We start from the raw sequence: 17,356 nt of genomic DNA on the forward strand, positions 1-17,356 counted from the left end.
TAATATAATAATGAAAAAATATTCTCTATAGTAGCAGAAGAAATGGTTAAGGAAATTCTCATCCATCAAATATCTGAATGTCAAATTAAATTAGAGCAATTCACAGTAGACTGGTTAGAAAACAGTGAGAATGAAGTTAGGTAAAATAATTCAATCTAGATCAAGATAAGATAATTTTTCCAGAATGCTGTTTTCAGATTCCATTTTTCTGCAGGCAATTTCTTGAAAGTAACTGCAGCCACTTCTTTAAAATCTTTTCTTTTAATCAATTTTTTTTACAGCAGTTGAGATTAGGTTATTCATTGTAGTGACAACAATGTCGATGAACTCATTTGGCTTTAATGATTTGATTCCAGCAGCAGCTTCTAATTCTGCTTACCATGATACCTAAGGTTTTTGTACAAAGGTTAAAGATGGAAGAGGCTCCTGGGATGGATGACAGGGTGGATTAGTGCTGCTGAGCCCTGCAGGAAAAGGTCACCACTGCAGTACAAAAAGGAGGGTTGTCACTGGGGGAGGTGAAGTCACAACTGGCCTACAAAGAGAGCTTTGGGTTTGGGTAACAACAGCATTGGCAGGGATAAGTAGGATTTGGTTGTTGTCTCCTGCTTATCTTTGCCTTTGCCTATCAACACAGCTTCAAATATTCACTGCCAGGCAGCCATCATGTCAATGGGACTGTCAGCGGTTCTCCTTCCTTCTCCCTCCTCCCAATATTACTTGTTTGTGTTGTTTCCAAATAGAGCATCTTGAGCCAGCACAGCACTGCCAGGTGAGCAAGGGGAAATATTCTTCTGCTGGCAGAGGTTTTTAAGCTATGGAAAGTTCCTCTTGGGTTGTAATTTATTTTTGAAGTTGCACACAGTATTCTGCTCTTATCTGTGTCTCACTGAGAATTCATGTTCAGTCCTAATAACTTCTGTGTCCCACTTACAGTAAGGGAGTAACTGAAGATCTCATTACTTAGGACTTCACATGATTAGTCGTTGGGGTGTAGGTTCTCGACACATTCATAGAACTGTGTAACATGTCATGGCCTTAGGAGACAATTTCTCAGTTGCACAAGGTAATATTTGTTATCAAATATGGCTTGCTAGGAAAACGATGGCTCAGCAATTCACCCTGAAATGTCACACCATTTCAAAGGCTTATCTTTCACAGTGCTGCATGTTGTGAACTTACTAGGCTGTACATTGAAGCCTACATACACAGTGAGAATATTATACATAAGTGGCAGTCCATGAGAAAGTGGCAGTTTGCAAAATGATGCCTGAATTATAAGAAATAAGAAGTGATTGCCAGCTTTTGATTTGCATTTAATGGTACCAAGCTGCAGTGGCATGAAGGCTGCTATCTGAATTTAGTGAATTGATGGTCTGGTCTCACTTAAGAGGACTAATTTTTTTCAATACTGGATTTCTCCATCTGGGAGGCGGGGATTTTTTTCTTACACCAGCTCCATGCTATGCTCTCTCATCAGTCATTCAGGGTGATCAGACTATGGGGTTTTTTACTGGCCCTGTATACTCCAGTTATACTGCAGTATGCTGCAATGTAAAAGTTAACTTTCTTACTGTTAGGGGAGCAGTTGCAAATCACAAAAGATGTTCCTTCCCAATCCCAAAAAGTAAACTTCGGTGTGGAGGGTAACGTGTTAAAAGACATGTGTCACAAACTTCCACTGATTTTGATGACATTGCAAAGAGAAGACGTAATCTTGAAAATGCAATTTAGTGTTTCTACTTGTTGGTTGTCACCCAGTCTCTCGGCAAAAAGCGCCTGGGACACATTACAAAAGGCAGAGGAAACCAAATGGCTAGTTTGTAAGCCAGTGAATTTAGGTTTGGAACATGAATATTCATCAGATCTTATTCCTTAAAATAATCAACACAACCTTTCTTCGCTAAGAGCTCTCAAGTTTGACGTACCATGCATTCAGAACCTGACTCAGAAATTATTAACTTTTAAATGGAAATATCTTTTCAAGCAGCATTAAACAGGGCGTTTTAGCAGTTTCTCATAAAATTTTCTTCAGTATTTGTAAAGTTCATTGATTTCAGAGAAATAAAAAGCATCAGTGTATAAAAGATGACTTAGTACTCAGGAGTAAACCAACTCCTCCCCCTTCAAACTTTAAAAATAAAATGAGTCTAAGAAATTAATTCAGCTAATTTAAAGTGTGTCTCATATCTCAGAGTAATAGAAACAAAGAAGTAATAGGAGACCTTTCTGCTTTCCCTGTTCAGATGCATTATTTGCTATAATTTTAGGCAGATTGCCTCTCAAAAGACTGAAGGGAGTGCAATAGCTGGGGAAATCAGGCCATTTTACAGTGTCCTTAACTGCTTAAGTGTCACAGTTTTAGACATCTATGGTTGAGAATTTTGATCTCTACCTAAATCCTAGGTGTCATAAAGAAAAATGATGTTACATAGTATCAAGAAACTTGTATTTTGAATCACTTACAAGTAAGTGCTGAAAATGCCCTAAGTTACGCTTTAATAACAAAGGCAATCTCTGTTCTCTAAGGAAAGTCTTAGGAAAATGCTAATCCTAGGGGAAGGATATTTAGGGATCATTTATACCTTAGAACATAAAGGGGCTTTTATTTTCACTCTAATGTTAAAAATGTGTATTTGTATTATCCTTATTAATTTCTAATTCCTTAAAAAGGCTAGCTAGGATCAGGTATTTAATTGTGCTCTGCTTTATGAAGTACATTTCATTGTTTTCAGTTACTGTTTTTAAAAATTTGTCAAGTTGTTTTATATCTGTTTGTTTCACTTCTTCCCCAAGAGACTTCTGCTTTTGTGAGTATTTCAAGTAAGGGATTTTAAAAGAAATTTCTTTTCGCAATCAAACTGTAAATAAAATAGTGAAAATTTCCTTCAGGCAAATTCTGGTAAAAGGTTTTATACCATAAAAAGCAAGCAAAAAAAGGCCAAAAAAAGTTAGAAAAACCTAACCTGAAGAATTTGATAAGACAAAAGGCAAATAAACAGAGAATCAAGTATCAGTGGATGTCAGAATTTGTTTTTATTAACAAAGAAATATCTTGACTTCTAGTGACAGACTATTTTGATAGTGGAAAAGAAGACCGATATAACAAGATGGACTCACATGCTGCACAATCTACAGGAGAGCCCTTAATAGCTTGTTTATTTTCCAAGGATGCACACTCCAGCATTCCCAAGTGTAAGCCATCACATTTGACAGATTTGAGAATGACCAGAGGCCTGAACCAGCAGCTTGCCATGTTCAACTCTTGCCAAATGCTTTTAATAGCAGTGTAACAGCAAAAAAAAAAGTGGGGTTGAGTGCCTTGTCAATCTTGGGAGACTCCTAGGCTTTGCTGTGTTGCAGACAGACTATGCCTCACTCATACTCATATTTTAATAAGAGGAGGAAGGAGTAAATTAAATTTTTCAAAGAAAACCTTGAATAAGTGAATGAAAATCCAATGGAGTCTTCCTGTTTGTCATAAGAAGTAATCCTGTGATGTTTTCTGTAATTTTCTGTAACAACCAGATTTTCTTTTCTTTGTGTGGGAGCACCTGGTCAAGAGCTGGTCAAGCCATGGACAAGATGCAGATGACTGGAACTGGCTTCCAATTTGAACCTTTATTTGGGACTCTTGTTTTTACTCATCTCCAGCCTTAATTACAGCAAAATTTTGGCTTGATGCCTAGATTTCTGTAGAATGAATCTGAGGCAAAAAGCTCGTGTGTGCTTAAGCCAGTACATGTATCAGGTGCCTGGGCAGGGAAGGAGAAGGGAGGGAAGGCCACATGCAGAGCTTCACTGCTGATTGTAGAGTACCCTATGGCCACTTGGCTTTTGAACAGTGTGTATATATTGTCTCCAACATCCAGTTTTCATACGGTTATTAAAAGTGAATCTTTAACCCATTTAACTTTCACACTTAAAACAGTCATCTGTATTTAAGTGTCTCACAATCAGAACATTAGAATGGTATTACTGGAATACGACATGAAATTCACATGAATGTCTCTTAGATGCAATGGCAGTGTTAGAGATGCCACTTGAAAAGCAGAGATTTGAATGAAGGATAAGGGAGCAAGCATCTTTATTGAGGCAATGAGTTAGCAAAAAGTGAAGCAAGGTCAGAAGTCCTCTGACTGTTCTCTCTGGTGTTCTCCTCCTTTGGAAAAAGCCACAAAAGGCAGCAAGGCAATTGCCTCTGTGATACTGCTGCTCCTTTGCCTTTGCAGTGACTGAAGCAATATATTCAAGAAAAGGGAGTGGTGTTTTTTGCAGGATTTTCTTCTGTGCTACTGCAAAAGAAAATGGTAGTCATCATTCATTTTTCTAGCAATTTAATAGTGAAATAAATGTTGCTTCTCTCATAGTTGGTCATATCTGTTATATTTTAGCACAATAATCTTAATTGTTACCCAGTATAAGATAGGTACCCCTTTACTCAAATTTTAGTTCTTCAAAACCGTTTTAAGAAATTTTGTGTTTTGTATTTATACCAGTAATTCTGTATCTTTCCTGTAAATTGAAATTTTGGGGAGATTTCATATGGAAATGGAGACTTTTTATAAGGGAGAAAGCTAGATGTTATAAGCATTGATTATTTGTAGAAGAGCTATGGTATCAGTAGTAGTACATATTGTATGTGCTGGGGATTTTAAGAGGTAAGTTTACAGTAGAGTTTTCAGCTTGCCATAAACTGTTCTCACTACTGCAATACCCTCTGCCCTTTAATTTCTGCTGCTTTTTATAATTTTATGTGGTCTGTCAGAGAGTAAAAATTATCTGAATTTTAGGTTAAATGGGAGAGAACAGGGCAATTTCAGGTGAAAAGTAAGTAAATAAAGTACTTGACTAAGGTAAAGACAGCATGCTTTCTCTGCTGATTTGCATGGGAGGATTTTTGCTGCAGGCCCTGTGCTGCTGCCTGTAGTGCCCTTTGTCTGGCTGTATGTGTCTAGGTTAGAAACAAAGCAGCAATTCAATTCTCCAAACTCTGCTCCCTGCTAATGTCTAGAGCTCTGACCTTTGTAGGTCAGACATTCACCCTTTTTTCATGCAGGATTTGAGCTTGGTGTCCCTCTCTGCTGCAATCCATCATATTTCCACAATCTCTTGCTGTCTGGTCTTTTGTTGCCTTTGTTGCATCTTAATTCTTTCTGCAACACTGCAGATGAGAATTTTAATTCTCAGTTCTCCTAGCAGGCGGTAAAGAGGATTCTAGTCCCTTCTGTTCTCTTTTCAGCAGAACTACAGGCTTCATGCCTATCCTTTATGGTTTTGGTTTTTTTTTTTTTTCAGGTGGAAAAACTGAACTGAAAGAACAGTGGGCATGCATTCTTTCTTCTTCTTTTCTCCATGATTTTAGATCCACTTCCCCACTTTCACAGCTCGCCTGGGGTTTGGGTTTTTGGGTGGTAACAATAAATACTGAACTTACGCTTTATATTACTAAAGGTAATGAAAAATTCACACAGTTGCAAGGATAACTTGTACTTAAAATGCATCTTGCTTGCAAGCCCAGTGAAATCATCATCATTTTGGAGAGACGTTTAAACTGGCTCTGAGATGAGATGTCCCATGCAGTGAAGTGAGCTGCCTGGAGAGATTCTGCCCCTGGTGCCCAGCAGGGTGCAGTGGGACTGACAGAGCACATATGTCTTAACAGAGAGTAAAGGCCCACCAAGTGCCTTAATCTCCTCCCCTACAGTCTCTGTCTGCTGCTGCCATTCCTCAAGCACTTGTGCGTGGCTGTGCTGGGCTGGGGAGGACCAACCAGAGGTTTTGTCACTGTCATTCACCACTTCTTTGGTCCTATCACAAAACTCTTTTTCTGCCCCTTGATGCTGACCTCAGTGCACTTCCCATTCTTCCAGATTCCATGAGAAACAGCCAGAATTGAATTCCTTACATTTTTGATAGATTTTGATATGTTAGGGGGGTAAATCCACTTGGTCAATTATTTATGTGTCTACAGGGAGATCAGGCATTATTTTTCTCCTGCTGAAAATGCTTACAGGCAGAAATGTGTCCCCTTTTGAAAACCTGCCATTCACACCACACTGACAAGCTGTGTCAAAAGTGTCTTGAATCCACAAGCACCATTTTTCTCTTTCAGTCAATCTGGCAATAATAGTAATTTCAGTACTTTCATCCCTTGGAAAGGTAGAACTCACAGTGAGATACATTAGTGCTGCCACCTTTTTAGCCGATAGGGGTTCTTTTAATGTACTGTTTCTCGGAAATTTGAGCTTAAAATAGCCAAGGGAATTACTCTGATATCAGAAGAAAGAAAGACTGCAACTTTCTAAAGGGTTTGGGTTCTTCATTTTTTGTAGAAAATTGTTTACAAAACAGAAGGTACCAGTGCCTCCAAGAAATATCTGTCATTGTACTAGGAAGAGTACCAAAATGTTTAGTATGGATAAAAATTGGCTATTGTTTTTGGTTGTGTATCTTTAGAGATTTGATCAAACTATGTAATTTATTTTTAAAGGAATTTCTCACATTTTGACTCTGGTTTTGCATTCAATTTTGAGTGGGTTTTTTTTAGTTTGTTACGAGAGAAATTCAAATATGTTTCATTTAGGAAAAAGGAAACGATCTTTTAAAATTTTGGTTTCCATTTCATGTTAACTTTTATTATTTTATTATATATGCATTTTTTCATATGACTGGTATAAGTTATAATATTTCATTGAAGATCCTTCAATTTAGTAAAAAGGAGTTTTGTTCAATGTTAAATCATTTCCACAATGATTTGAAATTTCAGACAAAGTAAATTGAACCATCTGAAGGCTAAGATACAAAAAGAACATTTGCGCTGTCCTTTTACACCTGTTTTCTCAGTGCAAGAAAGTTATTTAATATATTTAATATGACTAAGTATAGATTGACTGAAATTTAAAAATTATTTCTTAAGGTATTGAATTTTTTGAGAAAATCTGTTTTTTAAATTTTGCAAGATGTTTCATTTTCTATTAAAAAAAAAATAGTGTATTGTCAACTATATTTTGATAATTTCCACCTAGCTTTATATCCACACAGCTCCATGATAGATAGCTTGCCCTTTCATAGTCCAGGAACCTGAGCAGTTTATCTGGCCTATAACTTACTCCTAAATCCCTGCCTCCTCCAGACTCTTAAGAATTGGATAAGGATTAGGTTGAAACCTCAAGCAACAGTTCTGTAAGCGAGCTCCTACCCTCGTTGGCAAGATGATAAACACGTGGCACAGAGACTTTTTAAGAGATTATGAGACCAACAAGGATTGCGTACCACTGGCATAAGGAATAAGAAATATTTGAAAACTTCTGGTGATAGAGTCAATGACAGCTGTGGTCTCTGAGCAGGATTAAATTACTATTACTGCCAACGATTGCTTCTAAAGGCCATGTGAAAAGCAGTTATGTAACATGAGGTGCAAGTGAATAGCATTTAGATTTGCTGCAAAAGCCTGGCACAAGTCAGGATTAAAGATAACATTAAACCCTTCAAACAGAATCATCTTAAACTAATTAGTGCCAATAATGGAAATTCCAAGAGAGCCCTTTAATGCAGGGCAAGAAAATCTTCAACATTTGAGATATTGAAAGAAATATAAAATATCAAATAAATGCTTGGATGGCTAAAACTGTGTAAGTTAGGTTCTGAAATTTGTCTTTTCTAAACTCAGCACCCTGGCCTTCATGGGTGAAAAGGCTACAGGGTATTAAAAATCAGAAAATCTCCAAATCTCAAACCTGAATAAAAATATTCTGTGAACCTATTTATTAAAAAGACAATAAAGATACACTTGAACTGCATTATGCTTTTGGTTTTGCTAATTTATAAGCAGTCTTATTTTATGTATAGAATCATGAATGTCTGATATATTTAATTCATATTGCACATTTCCTCTCAGAAATACTTCTGCCTTGCCTCTGTCTTCATATGGCTGTGTATTTGCTTGAGAGTTAAGAAATGTAATTTTTTGAGCTTTATGTTTTCTGCAAAGTTTTATTAAAATCAGCCAGTAGTTTTGCCCAGGCAGCAATGATGAGCAAGACCCTGAAGGCCAGATGCACAGGGAGAATGACCATTGAAGCCTTTATTCCTTACTGATGCTAAAAATCAGGTCCTGCAGACGCAGGATGAAGTCCCTTCCTACTTTCTGCTAAAGCTGGGTCATTACTCAGCAAAATTTGGGAAAGAAGCAGGAGGTGTGAAAGACAATCCTGGCAAACCAACCCAAGAAAAGAAGGACCCTTGTGTTCTGCTTAACCCGTCCTTTGCCAGACAAGTTGTTGTCGCAATGCTGACTGCAAGAAAGTAATCATGTCAGGCTTCAGGAAATAGGCTTGCCTTGTTATCTGAAAATATTTGGGTGGATCAAGCTCTCAAAGAGATTCAAGAGGGAAGGTTTTTATTAAGAAGATCTTTAGGCTTGAACTAGCACCTTTTCCCATAGACACAATTTATCGCTAAATTCAACAAACCAGCACCTCCTCTTGAGACCTGAAGGGGAAAAATACGTAGCACCAGGCTGCGCATGAGGAAGTCTATTGCCTCCCAAATTAAACTCATTTTACACTTTCAGAGGGACTGTTTTTCCAACAGTGCTCATGCATTCAGGGATGCGTCCCACAGCCGGAATGCGCCTCCCACTCCTTGGATGGCAGTGCAAGGCTTCCAACTCTGGGACCATGTCATGCCATGTTTTGGTAAGGAGGTTATCAGGAAGTGCTTCAACGAGGTGTCAGGGATAGGAGGTGTCCAACTCCTATGTTGTTATTAAAAAGACCCAGTGAAATTGCAAATTAAGAATCTCTGTCTGCCACATCTTTCCATTCTAAGCAAATGACAGTGTGGGGTAACAAATATTCCTCACAAGTCAAAACCACTCCAAACCTTGCTGTACTGCCGCAGCAAAGCTGTATAAAACTGCTGGATTTAAGACTTGCTAGATCATGGAGATTTGTAGGATGAGTATCATGACCAGAATGAACAGAGATTTACTTATCATTCTGCTAACATACTTATGTACACTGTTTTTTTTCAGATTGAGTTTAATCAGGTGCAGAGAGGAAAAATAAATCCCTCCTTCTGCTCATAAGCAAAAATAAGACAGGTAGTTCTAGCAACAAAGATGCTTAAACATGAGAGACTGTGCACAGCAGAGGAGGTTACCAGTAAATCAGGACTTTGACATTGGGCAAATAATTACTGGGAATAGTTCTCCTCTGAACAATTATCAGGAGGATCTGTTTAGTTTCTTAATATACTGTAGAGACAAGGTTGAGTAAAGAGGTTTGATATTTCAACACCTCCCTCCCATCTGAAGCAGTCGACTGGCAGTTTGCAAAGGTGAATGGAAAATTCTGCTTACCTCAGGTTGTAAGGGGCTGGTTTCAGTATGATTTTTCTTTGATTATAAATGCAGATACCATGAGATACTTCTTTATGTTTGAGGCATCTCATTTATCTTTTCAATTTTGGGGGTGGGAAATGGCCATATACAAAGTGAAGAATGAAATCTTTACTTTGTAAAGTGATGAGGTAACAAGAACTAGTAGGGCTTTAAATTGTTTTTTATCTTCTGAAGAACAGCATAGGCACTTTGTATTTTGTTTATTTATGTCCATTCAACTGATGTTAATTAACTTGTCTGAATCTGCATTTGAAAAATTGAAACATCTCTTGCATCCAGTGTGTAGAAAACTTAACAAACGGCAGCAGGAAAATAATTCCATCAAAAGATTTTCTCCCTTGGCTTGTTATGGTATTGTCAACAGCTCTTGATGGAATTACTTCCTTACATCTTGCTTCAGCCCATATATTAGTATTTTCCAAAGATTGTTCAAAATATAATTAAAAATGGATGCTGTTTATCTGCCTCATGTAAAAAAACCCCCAACCCTGTACATTCCAGAAATAAAGTATCTTCCTGGTTGGATATTTATTGTTTTATTCAAGTAACGCTTGCCTAAATTTCATTTTGCAAAATTTCTTCTTCTGATTGTTGATACATTCTGTTATGAATTTAGAGCAAAGTAATGACTTTCTGCTGTCCCTATCATGTCAGATTAAGTGTTGTATTCAGAAATAAGTGGAAACCAGAAGGAATTCTGGCAATGACTTATTCAGATCCTGTGGTGTGGGTATGCAGGTTTTGCAAGGTATGTATAATTATCTCAAGGAATGTAAATCTTCCATCAATTCTTTTTTTTTCCCCTGCTGGCTCTAAAACCAAATTATTTCTTAAGGCACTTATTAAATGCTTGGAAGAACATGGAAATTAACTGACCTTGCAAAAATGCGTTTTTCTCTAATTGTGCTCTTGGGCTAGCTGTATTTTCTGTAGTAGGATATAATTTTCTAATGGGATCTTCTTATACAATAAATTTCTAACATGGAATAAAGAATCCTTGCGAAGTGATACTGCATGAAAGCAGGTGCATAAATGCATTCCTATTCTTTTAAACCCTAAACAATTTTCCTTCGAATATGCTGAGTGGATCCATTTTGAAATGTACATGGCGTGATTTTCTCCCTGTGACCTCAAAGTAATTCAGGATTAAGGCTTCAGTAGTCACCTTATTGCAGTATGACAGGTAATGGATTGCACTTGCTGAGGAAAAAGTGGTGAAGTATGAGTCCAACTGGCAGTGTTTTCATTTAGCTACAAGCATAGCATAGCTATAGGGAAATTTATGGTTCCTGCAAGTTTCTAGTTTGATTCAGGGCCTGGGCTTTGGCTCGCACAGTCTGTGGAATGAAGAAAAGTATTGATTTTACAAACTCTGTGCCCTCTTGAATCTGTCTGTGAAGGGTCAGCATAGCTGTTCCATGAATAATGAGCAGCTGAGATCACAGTAGAAGATTTAAAAGGGATTAATTCATGTTGAATTGAACTTTGAAGGAGAAATTTTGCCAGCTGATATATTGGCATGTTAGTGAGGAGTTGCTTTAAGTAAAACTGTCCAATTATTTTCTTATCTTTTCCTCTTAATGAGCTAAGAGATCATTTCTGTTCTCAAAAGTCAATTATGGAAGTAGCTATAAAATCTTTATATTCAGCTGAATCCTGCCTTACTCTCCTGGAACATGACCTGAAATATGGGTGTCAGAAAAGAGAGTTCATGGCAGCAGCCCAGAATGCATGTTAATATTCACTTCACTGGTGCACTGTAGAGAAACAATGACCACCCCCATGGAGTGTGTTGTGGAGGCTGATTTTTGCATTTTGTTCCGTTTTACGGATTTTATGTGTATAGAAGTAGCTTAAACACTATTTTCCACTTGCTTGTGTGAGTAAAGTAAAGGTGTACTAAGTTCAAACTTTCTGCTGTTGGCATATAGTTTAAGTCCTTTTCTTTGTTGTTATCTCTCCAGTCTTTCCTGCTTACCCTTTGAATATACCTGCCTTTGTCAGTTGACTACTTAGGGGATTGAATGCCAACCTTTTATTTCCTAACTCACATTTAGTGTAGATGCCTTGCACATCAGTGGCACAAATTGTCTTACACCCCAGGTAGCTGTCCACCTCACAGGCACCTAAATCTAGGTATTTTGTATTTTCAGAACACTGTAATTTAAATAACTATCCATTGTAACTGGATGTCCCAGTCCTATCCACTGCAGTAGACTACTGTACTAGCATCTTCTTTGGCAAACATGGAAGTATGCTATACTAATCAAAGAAATTCCTGGTGTTTCTCGTACCTCTACAGTTTCTATGAAAAATTGTGTAGTGACATCCAGAGGCTCTAAGAAAGGGACAGGGAGACCCGCAGCATCTAGGCATTCATTGACATAAAACAACGAGCTGGATGCAGGCAGAGAAAGGGTTAACACCTTACTGCTCACCATTGACCTGCTCTCAGTATGGATTTGTAGCTCCTCAAACATTCAGAAGTCAAGTTTCTGTTTAGCTCTGAATGCTACTCTTGTGTCATGATCTCAGTTGTCTTATTTGTCCTCTAAGACCATTCCCCCCAGCAGGAGAAAGACACTTGGGTGCTACCCTGCATGTACCTGCCATGGCAATGAAGGATTTAGAAGTGTTTAAAAGGGCTTCACAATTTGAAAGGTCAAAGTTGCTATAAAAAGCAAGTAAAGGTTGTTTTGCTAAACGTGTTCAGATTCCTTGAATCACAAATCCATACAAAAGTCCCCAGGGATATGTGAGTTCCATTGGCATTAGCAAGAATGTGACTAAGGATTTCTCATTCCTGATCAAGTACGTGTGCCTATTGCTGTGGTCTGAAGCTCTTCATGTGCAGTACAAAGCATGCGACAAAAGCAGTGCTATTTTCATTCAGTTACAAACTGAAAAAGTCCCCAGAGAGAGCAGTTTTTCTGATTAAATGAATACTTTAAGATGAAAGGTTTTGGTTTTGTTTTCTAGAGCTGTATTTTTGAAAGCTGTAGCTCCCGCTTCTGCTTGCAAAAATGGGTAATGAACAAAAGAAAACAATGCCAGAAACTTGTCAAACTGTGCCATGGGCTGGATACATTGAAGGAACCATAATTTTCTGGTGTGCTTGGTAGCACATTGATTGGAGTCTTGCTGTGTCTGATGATCTTCTTGTGAAAAGCTTTTTTATTTGCATACTTAGGGACTTCGGCTGGAGGAGCTCTCAAAAATTAATTAAGTATGCCAATGCTGGAACAAATTTCAGGCACCAACCCAGCTTATCAGTATGGTGAACTTCAATAAGCTGGCAAGTTTAAGGGCTTGTAGGAGAATGCTGGAAGTAGAAACAGGAAGGGTGGATGAAACAATGACCATGTCTAAGTGCTCTGTCATATCTTGTTGGCAACTAGACTGCTTTGATTTTCTGAAACAGGGACTTTGAAAGGAGAATATTTTAGGTATCAATGGACCAAAGAGATTGTTAATACCACTTCCCATTGTCACATACCATCAGGATTCATCTCTCTCCTCATCCAGTGCATTCTTACTTCCAGACATCATGCAAAAGTCTAGAAAAATATGTTGCATATTTTCTGCAGGTCCTCATTACATAGGCTACAGTCTAATTGCATCTTTGGCCTAAAGCTCTACTGCTTGCCTGCCTGCTGTGTGAAATAATGTCTTATTTTGTATAAAATATTTCTTCATTTGTTTCATATACTTCAGTGTGTTAATTCCACCCCCCTCCCCCCCCAATACTTGTGGAAAGCAGACAAAAAATTTTCATGAGCACAGTTGAGTGCAATTTATCTTTCCATTTGAGAGAATACTTGTTGGAATGTGTTTGTAATCTTTGTTCAGCTCTACATACTGATGTTAGCACCATGTGTTTAAACTTCAGACACCTTGCTATTTCCAGATCGCTATGTGGTAGGGAGGTCAATGAGAGGATTATTATGAGGAGATCTTTTCAGTACTAGCACATGCTAATGAAAGTGAGACAAAGAGTAATACTGGAGACTAACAAACTGTGTAGGTAGCAAGTCATGGATTTCTCAACTTTATGGAGTATTTGATAAGGTCAAGGAGTTGAAACTTTGCTTGAAGCATTTGAAGCAATTTGTGAAGCCCTGAGATGTGTACAATATTCACAGCCACCTTCACCAATTAGTGATGGAGTGGAAGTCTTCTCCAGCAGAAGTGTTTTTTCTTGCTTCAAAAGAGGCAAGAATTGTTCAGATTTGAAAGTTGCAGGCTAGAATTAGGGGATGAGTTTTAGCTAGTACAAATAATCTCATTGGCATAACTAGTACATCAAAGGAAAATACAGATCTCAGCAGAAAGAATATTGGTGAGGTTACTGCAAAGAGTCTGGGCAAAGTCAGAGGGTATGAGGTTTTTGGATGGAAGCTGTAGCACAGTGGCCATCATTTTAACCATTTGTGCATGTACTGTCTCTGTTTTACAGATGTAAAGCTGAGGTACAGCAATAGTAAGGCCAAAAAAGAGGTGCTGGGTTTTGACATGCAATTTGAGTTGATAGTAACCTAAATTTTAAGGTATCCCTGCAGCAAAATGTAGGTTCAAAGCACAGATTTCCATGCATTAAATCTTTGAAAGTCAAATGCAAAACACTAAAGTAAATTCAAATCTCTTTATTGGCGTCCAATTTATTTTAAAAAGTTGGTTAAAGCAGTCACCTTGCAGATTGCAGGGAGTCTGGTACACCAGGGGATTCAGTCATGCTTCATATACTCCCATTTGTTACAGAACTTTCAAATTCTTTGAAAGGAGACAGAAGGTGTCTTTCCATAATGCAAAATTCAGATTCATCCCTAAAAGCAGACCTCCTACAAGCACTAAATTAATTAAGCACTTCTAGAGAAATAATAAAATGTGATTGTGTTATCAAAAACTGTGCTGTTACATGGATTCACAATGAGAGCAGTGACTACTGGACTGTTTGCTTGTTTTCTATTTGGTGATTTGAACCCAGACAAAGCAGAATGAGCTGAGCGGCTGAAAATAAAAATCTGTCAGGTACATGTAAGCAGTGATTTTGAAGACAATAATGAATTATCCAGATTTAAGAAGATTTCTCTTAGAAATAGCAAAATTCATATCCTTAATGAGAAGATTATGGCTTGCTGAATATAAAGGTTCTTCTCCAGATCCTCTTGGGATCCAGGGGTTTCTCAAAGTAAAAGTTGCCAGAATGTGTCAAAACAAGGCACTTTCCTCTTAGCCTCAGTCTCCCAGGCAGCTGAACACCATTTGCTGACGTTTCCTCTTAAAGAAATCAGCCTGAGTCTGACACCAAGAAAAAATAAAAGAAGGAAATTTTGTCAACATTATAAGTAGGCTAAAATGTGGTTTTTAACAGCAAAGTGGTGTCAGGCATTAATGTGCAGCAGTACTAACATGACCTATCATAGACTCTATAGAATGTGTGAAAAAGAGAAAAGTAAATGAAAAATAAAAATGAAAGATGAATCATAGCCAATATATTAAAATATAAGTGAATATTGTTTTAATGAAGTGTAGGAGGAACAAGAACTAAAACTATAGTTTGCTGCAGACTCTGACTAATTGGTTTTCAATCTCAAAGTGATGCAGAATAATTTTATCAGATATTTCTGTCATGAGTTTACTAGTTTGAAGGATACATTATTATGAATCATCAATAATTTTTTTGTAAATTATAAGCAAGGCATTTTCATTATCAAAAACATATTCACGTGTCTGATAGCAACTCTACTATCTAGATTTTGGGAAAGAGGTCTGTAAAAGTAGAAACAAAAAATACTGAAATATAAAAATCTGGCTGCATGAGCAAGTTAAAACAACTTTGGATAATACATTAAAATAAGTAAAACCAGCAATCTTCCTTGCCAAAAGGGTGGCTGATATGGTCTGTTCTGTTGGAGTTTTCAGGTTTTACCATGTCTTTTCAAAAGGCTGGTATGAAACATTGTGACAAGTTGGAATTAATTTCTCTTAACAGTCCTTAGAATATGCCAGAAAGAACGCGGGTTTCGATAGTCCTGGTTTTTACAGGCATACTTAATATTGTGAGAAATTTTGGTGTATGAAACCCCCAAATTTATAAAATATCTTGAGCACCTATCATAAGAGAAAAAAAAAATCCAGACAAATACAGTGATGACTCTGAAAGGTTAGTAGTGGAGGTGTCAGAATAATCTTCTATACAACTTACAAGGTGGCCACAAGTGTTCCCCAAACCCACTAATAATCCACTGGTGAGTGAGGTGTGATAAGTGTGAAACACCATAGAGAAGCCATAATAGAAAGGAAGCATGGTCATAGTAATTTTTGCCTGAAAACTTCGGCTGTAGAGAACATAGTTATATCTTGTGAATCAGCTGAACTATTTCAGAATTTATAAAATGTGAATTTTCTTACAGAGAAGAAGGAACACATAATGAAGTATGAAAAATTAAAATAGAATAGAATAACAGACATGGGGAAAGCAGGATGAAATTTGGTCCTCAGGGTCTTAGGCAGACTCAGAAAACTGATGGTCAAATATTATTTGACATGAATGTTACGCATTAAAAGCTCATGTTTCTTCTGGAAGTATCTAATATGTATCATTTTGGATTTGGTTTATGATCTTTATTTTCTTTTTCAAAAACCAGCTTTTAATGAGGTTAAACTGTCTTTTCTACAACCTAATCACATTTAATATTATTTACAGTTTTATCCATCCTTAAGGTTCTCAGCCTTAATACTGTTCTAAAGGTATATTCCCATGTGTTACACAGCATGTTAATAATGGCTTTTGAGCATCAGTGAAATTATGCATCACATTAGACAGTGAAAAAAATCAGAAAGTCTAAATGACTAGTGCTTCAGAGATGGTTCTTAGATGAATGTTGACAGCCTATAATGTATGGTATTATAATTTCATTATTAAATCACTTGCATGTTTATTACCTGGAAATGTAGCAGAAGACATATTTATTTGTAGTCATTGTACTCAGCAGTGGAAAGTGCAGCACTGTAATAAATTCTTGCCCTCTGAAATATGTTTATCTTGCCACTGAGCTGGTTTACAAATGTGATTTTCTACCTTTTGCAAAAGGAAGGTAATGCTTGCTGCAGTTGCTATGATACGGGACTGGTGCACTGAACTTTCTGGTGCATCAGCACACATTTATTCCATGCAGTTCCCTGTCACTGCTGCTGTCTCCCAAAACTCCAAATGTAAAATAAGGATTCACTGGTATTTTCCTTGTTCACTCTGAATGACTAGCAATGGTACTGAGCTTTAATTTGACTGTGGGATTGAATTTCATTTCTTTTTCTAAAAAGTGGCTCATGAGGCTACAGCAAAACAAGGATAAAAAAGTGTTTTGCACTTTATCAGCACATTTAAGCACCTAGCTTTGTCTTTCCAGAAGTTATATATCTAGAAGATGCTTTCTCAACCCTCTCTTCTCCAGGAGAGGAAAAGACAAAAAGAGGGACCTTCAGTGGACAGTTTATCCTATAAGCCTGAGACACTTGAAGCCAGGAGGAATTACCTCCTGGAGGAGGCTGTTTTTAATACTGGTTAGAGAGGACATCTAGATAATTTAAATGAGATACCTTACTTTTATATACCTAAAACTATAGGAGATGAATCACATTGAAAGTGATAAGGTGAATTTTTTTTCAAACTTTTGGCCTCCGAATAATCTAAAACAAGATTAACAGGTGGAGATGTAGCAAAACTGGGAGCATAATGCTGTATGTGGCAATAAGCTAAAAGTCAAAATGTAATGCCAGAGAGAAGCAGTTCTGGACAAAAGTCTGAGAAACACAGATCAACCTCCCTTCCGTGCAAAAGCAAGGCTTTTGTGAGATTTGGTAATGACATGTCTCTAAGAGCAGCCTTTCTCTCCTCATTTGCATCCTTTGCCTCTATCTCCCAAAGCAGGACAGTTGACAGACTGTGTT

At 37.4% G+C, this 17,356-nt stretch overlaps 1 protein-coding gene across 11 annotated transcripts in view; it reads left to right on the forward strand.

Moving 5' to 3' along the window:
- Positions 1-17,356, forward strand: part of NAV3 (neuron navigator 3) — a 526,195-nt gene that overhangs the window by 441,663 nt on the left and 67,176 nt on the right. The gene's annotated exons all lie outside the window — the stretch shown is intronic.

Source organism: Corvus cornix, chromosome 1A (assembly GCF_000738735.6).
Source record: "Corvus cornix cornix isolate S_Up_H32 chromosome 1A, ASM73873v5, whole genome shotgun sequence".
NCBI classification, from domain to species: Eukaryota; Metazoa; Chordata; class Aves; order Passeriformes; family Corvidae; genus Corvus; species Corvus cornix.